The following is an 8194-nucleotide window of genomic DNA, read 5'->3' as shown; positions in this document are numbered from 1 at the left end:
AAATGCCCCCCAAGGGTGACTGTGGAATAGAAGTATGGTCACCATTGGTCTTCCTTCGACCGGCAGTAAAACCCTTGCTAAAGTGGGGCGTCCGTTTGGCTGTGCGGGATGTACAAATTTGCAGCCACGTCCGGTCAGAATGGGGACGTTAAATCCGATGCCTCGTGTTAAGAGAGTGCTCTTTGCACGTTAAGAAACTTTGCAACAACTCTTTGAGGGGTCCGTAGGTGACCTGTTGCAAAGCTAAATTTCTGTCCCTATCCAATTTTCCATCATTTCCCGTGGCAGTCCAAATTTTACGACCTTTATCAAGGACGCCTCTATTACAGAACCTACCTATTGTATTTATTGTTAATTTGTTCTCGTCCTGAAAATGCATGAAATATTTGCCACTGGACGTTAAGCAAACAACAATCAATCAATCTATTGCCGAATGGCTAGCGCTACAGTTGTTACATTTTATTACTTCATAATTGCATTTTTAGTGGTATATTTACCTGCACTTCTAATACATGTATTGGTTGATTTTCTGCATTGCTTTCATATGGGCCTAAATTTGCGCATTTGGTTCAAAATTTAGGATTAGGTTGAAATGGCAATAAATTTTACTCATGACATTGAGCGTATAAAGAAATAGACTTTAGTTGTGAGTGTTAATCAGCGAGAGTAACTAGCAGATACCCAGCTTTAACTTATTGTTTTACTATAATTATATCTATAATCGAGCGCGACCCGGAGTCTCAATAGTAAGAACGACAAAGTTATTTTGTAACACTTGCAGTAGTCGCAACGACAAAGTTATTTTTTTATCTACATGTGTGACGTATAACACATTATAATTTTGTTGGTACAGTTAATTTAACATTTGGCTCATAGAACAATAACCTCATTCAGTATACTGCTCCAATTTAAATATGTTAATTCATTATGAGTATCTATGAGTGCCAAGTAACTATGAACGATAAGGTATCATGTAAATATCGGTTTCACAGTGTAGTAAAGATACCTGCAATTATAAAAAATCATCTGAACTAACAACGACAAAATTATTTTTCTCTACCTGTATGTGATGTGGGTTGTTGAGATTACCTGGGACCCACCTAACTAAGTTAAGGCTAAAAACGCAGAAATCAGAGGCTGTATCATGCTAATAATTTTATTCTGTCAAGTCTCATCACTAATGTTGTATATATACTGTTATATATAAAATGTGTTACCACTTAAATCATTTTAATGTAACGATTCACCCTCGAAGGGCCTCTTATCTTGACGGACTATATCTATGACCTGTATGCCTGATTTCAATCAGTACCATTGTAATTAAAAGAAGGACGGAAAATACCAGAGGGACAGTCAAACTCATAGATCGAAAACAAACTGACAACGCCATGGCCAAAAATAAAAATTCAAACAGACAAATAATAGTACAGATGACACAACATAGAAGCAACACGAACCCCACCAAAAACTGGGGGTGATCTCAGGTGCTCCGGAAGGGTAAAATATCATTAAAGCCTGGAATATCTACATTGAATGAAATGTTTTGTCTAAGAATTTGAAAAACATTATTACGTAATAAGGAAAAGACAACTTTTGTTGTCAATGAAACGTAATGGATCTTGAACATATTCTGCTAAATCTGTAAATTTATGAACTCTAGTGTTAAAATAATAGTAGTTTTTTCAAGGATTTGTATAGTAAGAAGGATTGGAATATCGTATGTTATCGTTTTCTCTAATGCGGCGAGACTTCGCTACTCGCCACTACTACTTATCAGTTACGATTTCGGAACAATAATATTTTGTACACATGTATCGAGTTATTTTCTTATTTTTGTTACGTTATAGACATTGTTGTGATGGTAAAGGAATTTAATCATTCTTAAATGTAATTATTATTTATTACCACTCAAGTTTCTTTTGATGACAAAGCATAATTAAAGTGTTTTCATTTGACGAACAAGCGTAATTCAATGTGTAAGAACAATGTGTTTATATGTTAACCTCTGTAAATTTTAATTTCAGTCAATTGCCAAAACAATGAAAAAAATATCTCATTCTTGTAAATGATGACATTATTGCTATATGCAAATTTGCTTCTTCCGAAACTATCAATTTCGGGAAATAGGTGCAAAATCATTTTTGTGGCAAGCTCAACTAATCTTACCACAACAAGTGATTGTGAGCTGCTATTACGGCAATTACATAGTTGGAGAACTGACCACACATTTCAAGAAAAATTTAACTCCAAGGGTGACTGGGGAATAGAAGTGTGGTCACCATTGGTCTTCCTCCGACCGGCAGTAAAACCCTTGCTAAAGTAATAGTAGTTTTTTTCAAGGATTTGTATAGTAAGAAGGATTGGAATATCGTATGTTATCGTTTTCTCTAACGCGGCGAGACTTCGCTACTCGCCACTACTACTTGTCAGTTACGATTTCGGAACAATAATATTTTGTACACATGTATCGAGTTATTTTCTTATTTTTGTTACGTTATAGACATTGTTGTGATGGTAAAGGAATTTAATCATTCTTAAATGTAATTATTATTTATTACCACTCAAGTTTCTTTTGATGACAAAGCGTAATTAAAGTGTTTTCATTTGATGAACAAGCGTAATTCAATGTGTAAGAACAATGTGTTTATATGTTAACCTCTGTAAATTTTTAATTTCAGTCAATTGCCAAAACAATGAAAAAAATATCTCATTCTTGTAAATGATGACATTATTGCTATATGCAAATTTGCTTCTTCCGAAACTATCAATTTCGGGAAATAGGTGCAAAATCATTTTTGTGGCAAGCTCAACTAATCTTACCACAACAAGTGATTGTGAGCTGCTATTACGGCAATTACAAAGTTGGAGAACTGACCACACATTTCAAGAAGAATTTTACCTCCAAGGGTGACTGGGGAATAGAAGTGTGGTCACCATTGGTCTTCCTCCGACCGGCAGTAAAACCCTTGCTAAAGTGGGGCGTCCGTTTGGCTGTGCGGGATGTACAAATTTGCAGCCACGTCCGGTCAGAATGGACACGTTAGATCCGATGCCTCGTGTAAAGAGAGTGCCACGCTCTTTGCACGTTAAGAACCCTTGCAACAACTCCTTAAGGGGTCCGTAGGTGACCTGTTGCAAGGGTAAATTTCTGTCCCTATCCAATATACCCTCATTTCTCCGACCTTTATCCCGGACGCCTCTATTACAGAACCTACCTATTGTATTTATTGTTAATATGTTCTCGTCCGGAATATGCATGAAACATTTGCCACTGGACGTTAAGCAACCATCAATCAATCAATCATATAAAGTACAGAGGTCACTTTGACATTGGTGATAATAAATAATCTTTAATTGACAGGAGAACTGTCACGTTGCAGTAACCCACGGTGAAAATAATGATACATGAAATTTTTACCTTGTGAACATAAAATTTAATTAATAATTGTAACGTCACCTATGTCCAAAATATAAGTCACAATATATCACTCTCCTTAGAAATTTTGGACTCCAAAATTAAATAAATAAAACAGAATATTTAAAGAAATTGTGTACAATTTTATGTTTACTATAACAATTTGTAGAATGGATTTATAACTTTTAATTATTAATGTAAGTAAATAATCGATATCCATATTTTAAACCTCAAAATAATATAGAAAACAAGCAATTGAGAATATTGCGATGCCAAAAAAATATATTAAAGTATAGGTTTTAATTTTTGATTTTAAAACGCTAAAAAAAACTTGGAACTTATTTAAAAAATATTTTTCTATTTTTTTTTTATTTTAGACCATGTTAAACATACTGTAAAATGGTGGTTTTATTTTCATTCTTTTTAAATTAAGTGATATTTATGATGTCACAATACTATGGTATCAATTTTAAATCGTTGTTCTTGAAAGTTTGTTATCCGCATGCTATAAATTGAACAAATATCTTTACAATTGATGAAATTTAATAATATATGCAAAGTGTTTAAACAAAATGTTGCAAAAATATATGAAGGATGAATACACTTGAATAAATCTTAAACATAATTTGATTTTGCTGACTTCAGTCTCTTAAGTTACTGTTAATCGTTTGTGGCGTTCCTGCTCCTGAGGTTACCTATGCGTTTAATTTTTATGACGTTCCTGATCCTGAGGTAACCCATTATATTAATTTTTTGTGGCGTCCCTGCTCCCGAAGTAGCCCATGCGAATATACGTTTTATGGCGTTCCTGCTTTTGAGGTAACCCATTATGCTTAATTATTTGTGTGGCGTCCCTGCTATTCAGGTAGCCTATACAATATGCTTGCCTATATATTAAATTATCATAACTTTTTTATAAGATTATCTAACATTAAACGGCACCAAGAATTTGTCTAACTTGTTCCTAACAGGTAACTTACAAACAAGGAGATTTACTGTATGTAACCCTAAATGAAAGTTGAACCTAATCTTAAAGACGACTGATTGCAAATATTAATATTTGAAATACAAACATACAGTTTGAATTAACATCATTCTGAAAAGTTATTCAATGGATGATTTAATGAATAAAATCTTCCAACATTTTATCAAAATAATTGATAACTTATTTAAACAGTGTCTTATTTAACGTTTGCTTAAAAATTGACTGTGAAATGAAAATGAACATTTTGTTTCATAGCTAAAAGTTTAAAATAAAAATTTTTGATCTTAAAAATAGATTTTAAATAAGCATTTGATATACTCACAGTTTCATGAAAATATGTTTACAAAAAAAATACACAACAATATAACTTTAAAGTTCTTAATGTCACTGAAGTTGATAATAGTTCTTGGTTCTTTGAAAATAATGCATTATAATGTTCTTTGATTCTGATTTCGTTTCTATAGTTGATATCGTTGTACAGTTGTGTATTCTGATTAAGTCACAAATAAATCATTAACTGGAAACAGATATAACATTGAATAGTCCGAAAGGTACATAAATAATGTTTAACTGTAAATATTCCGGTTCGAATTGTCGAAACACTGGCATGTTGTAAAGTCTAGATGTCGATGTTTGGTTTCAGCTTTTAAAGGTCGTCAAACATTTATTAACGGTCCCCCACCAATTATTGTAATATGAAAATAAGATGTTACTATCCATTTTGTTGTTGTGTGATATGTATGATGTTAATAGTTGTCGTTGAAATTAACTGGGCCCCGTTGTTTTGCCTCAGAGACTGCAAGGGGTACCGGGATCGATGCCCGGGTCCTCCAGCATATATTATAACAAAAAGTAGGTTGATATTCGTGTACTGTAACATGGTCTGCTTACTGTTCTTTTCCCTCAGACTCCCAACAGACGAACTGCATCTGTGAGAGCTGATGTTGGGTCTTTACATATTCGGGGGGAAACTAGCCGTGAACAATGCCTATGCTGGAGCATGGCATTGCTGCCGATGTAAAGGCAAGCTGGGCGTTGTTGCCGATGAAAAGGCAGGCCGGGATCGACTGACACCTATTAGTTTCAAAATTCAAACTTTTTAATGAAATAAAAACAAAAAGAATACAATACAGTTACAAACAACAATAAGTAAAACAAATACATTCAATTATTTTCCTAATAGAAAACAATAAATATTTTGATAAAACTTTTAATTATCTTTATTTTAGTTTAACTTGATTAGAAATATTTTACTTTAAATCTTAATAATTTAAAAATCATGACTTACCTATAAGTTTCAAAATTCAAACTTTGACGTCTTAAAGCAGAATTTCTACTTATATAGCTGTCATTTATTTGATGGTATGCCAACGTGGCTTTCTTTGTCAGCATAAAATTAGAAATTACCAAATATGGTTATTGTCCGAAATAAAGTCAAAATCTTGTATAATTAAATGTCTCATGTAAAATAGAGAGGTCACTTTGACATTGGTGATAATAAATAATCTTTAATTGACAGGAGAACTGTCACGTTGCAGTAACCCACGGTGAAAATGATACATGAAATTTTTACCTTGTGAACATAAAATTTAATTAATAATTGTAACGTCACCTATGTCCAAAATATCAGTCACAATATATCACTCTCCTTAGAAATTTTGGACTCCAAAATTAAATAAATAAAACAGAATATTTAAAGAAATTGTGTACAATTTTATGTTTACTATAACAATTTGTAAAATGGATTTATAACTTTTAATTATTAATATGGTAAATAATCGATATCAGTAGTGTAAAATGGATGGTTTAACAACACCCCCCCCCCCACCCCCCCGCTGATTTTCTATTGTCTACCCATTGTGTACAAAATATGTGTGGTATGTGATCCATAGTTCACGTTCAACATAGCAAAATTCTAGACCTGTATGAAAAGAACACCGAATATTTAAACATTCCCAAGGACGTGGTAAAGGAACTTAAAGAATCATTCAATTGGGATTGGTGGTTTGAAAAAAACGAAGAGAAACAGCATATCACAAATAGGATTAAAGAAGCTTTGGATATTCTAATTCAATTCCAGTAACATGAATCAGGAAGAAAATGACATATCTAATATATATTATAATGCATCTAAACCAGCTGCCTACCAAGGTGCAGACAAAATACGACTAACTTTGAAAGATGAAGGTATTAATAATATTGGCATCCACAAAATACGGAAATGGCTACAAAATCAAGATGATTACAGCCTCCAAAAACCAGTTCGAAGAAGGTTTAAAAGAGCTCAAGTCGTTGTAGCTGGTCCCGATGAACAACTTGATATTGATCTTATGGACATGCAATCATTAGCTAAAACAAATGACAACGTGAGATTCCTACTTGTAGCAATCGATGTATTTTCCCGTTTTGCTTGGGTTGTGCCTTTGAAAGATAAGACTGGGAAAAATGTTGAGAAGGCGTTATCGATTATTCTAAACGACAACAAGTTCAAGAAAATACGCAGTGACGCAGGAGGTGAATTCAAGAACAAATGGATAGCGAAATTGTTAAAAGACAAAAACATATATCATCATATTACTTTAAATGAAACGAAGGCCAACTATGTGGAACGTTTTAATAAAACATTACGTTCAATTATTTTTCGATATTTAGCAAAACACAGGTCAGGGAGATATATAGACTCCTTACAAGATTTGGTTAAGTCATACAATTCCACACCACACAGATCGTTAAAGAATATTGCACCAAAAGACGTGAACGCTGATAATGCAGCTAATCTGTGGGCATATATGTACTTAAAACCGAGGAAGAAAAGACGGGGAGTCACTAAATCTATAAAAAAACGGAACAGATCGATTAAACGGCGTTTGTATAAATATAAAATAGGACAATTAGTTCGTATTTCACATTTACGCAGACCTTTCCAACGTGTGTATAATGAACAGTGGTCATATGAAGTATTCAAAATTGACAGACGCTTCCAAATGCAGGGCATTCCCTTATACAAGATTGTAGACAATGGAAGATCGCATACTAGGTAATCTATACCAATCAGAAGTACAACCCGTTAATAAATCAGAAGATGCATTGTGGGAAATAGAAAAGATCATAAAGAAAAGGAAAAAGAATAAACACATTCAGTATTTCGTGAAATGGTTGGGGTATTCAGACCGTTTTAATTCATGGGTTGATGAAGCAGATGTGCAAAATCGTTGAAGTATGTCCATCACTAATAGCAGTTTCTTTTTGTTTGTGGACAGCGACTCAGATGAAAATAAAACCTTCTTTCCAGACAATAATCCGACTAATTTTAAAATCCATCTAACCGAACCCCTTCAACTTGATAATATTTGGAAAGTGGCATTGACTGAGATACGCATCAGAGATGACAATAAAATTGCATATATAAACGACTTATATGTTCTGTGTGATGTTGTGGATTATTCCATTGTTAACGTTGGACAGAGACAGCCTATACTAAGTAAATTACAATGTGTTAAAAAGGGGAACTGGACACATAAGTATGAATTACCGAATTATTTATCCATGAACAAAACGACAATAGTTAATTTAGAATTCTATATATTGGACAAAGATCTCAAAAATCCTTTATTTCTGAAGAAACCAGTGTCGCTTACACATCATTTCAGACAATACCCCTTTTTCATGTAATCATATTGATATTTGTCTTAATATGGATGTGTCTAACATGTACGTTCCAAATGCTTCCAAATGGATACAGTATTATAAGGATAGCTTGAAAAGACACACATTCAATGGAAAGAATCGAAACC

Source organism: Mytilus californianus, unplaced genomic scaffold, assembly GCF_021869535.1.
Source record: "Mytilus californianus isolate M0D057914Y unplaced genomic scaffold, xbMytCali1.0.p SCAF_12, whole genome shotgun sequence".
NCBI lineage: Eukaryota > Metazoa > Mollusca > Bivalvia > Mytilida > Mytilidae > Mytilus > Mytilus californianus.
This window is presented reverse-complemented; position numbering follows the sequence as displayed.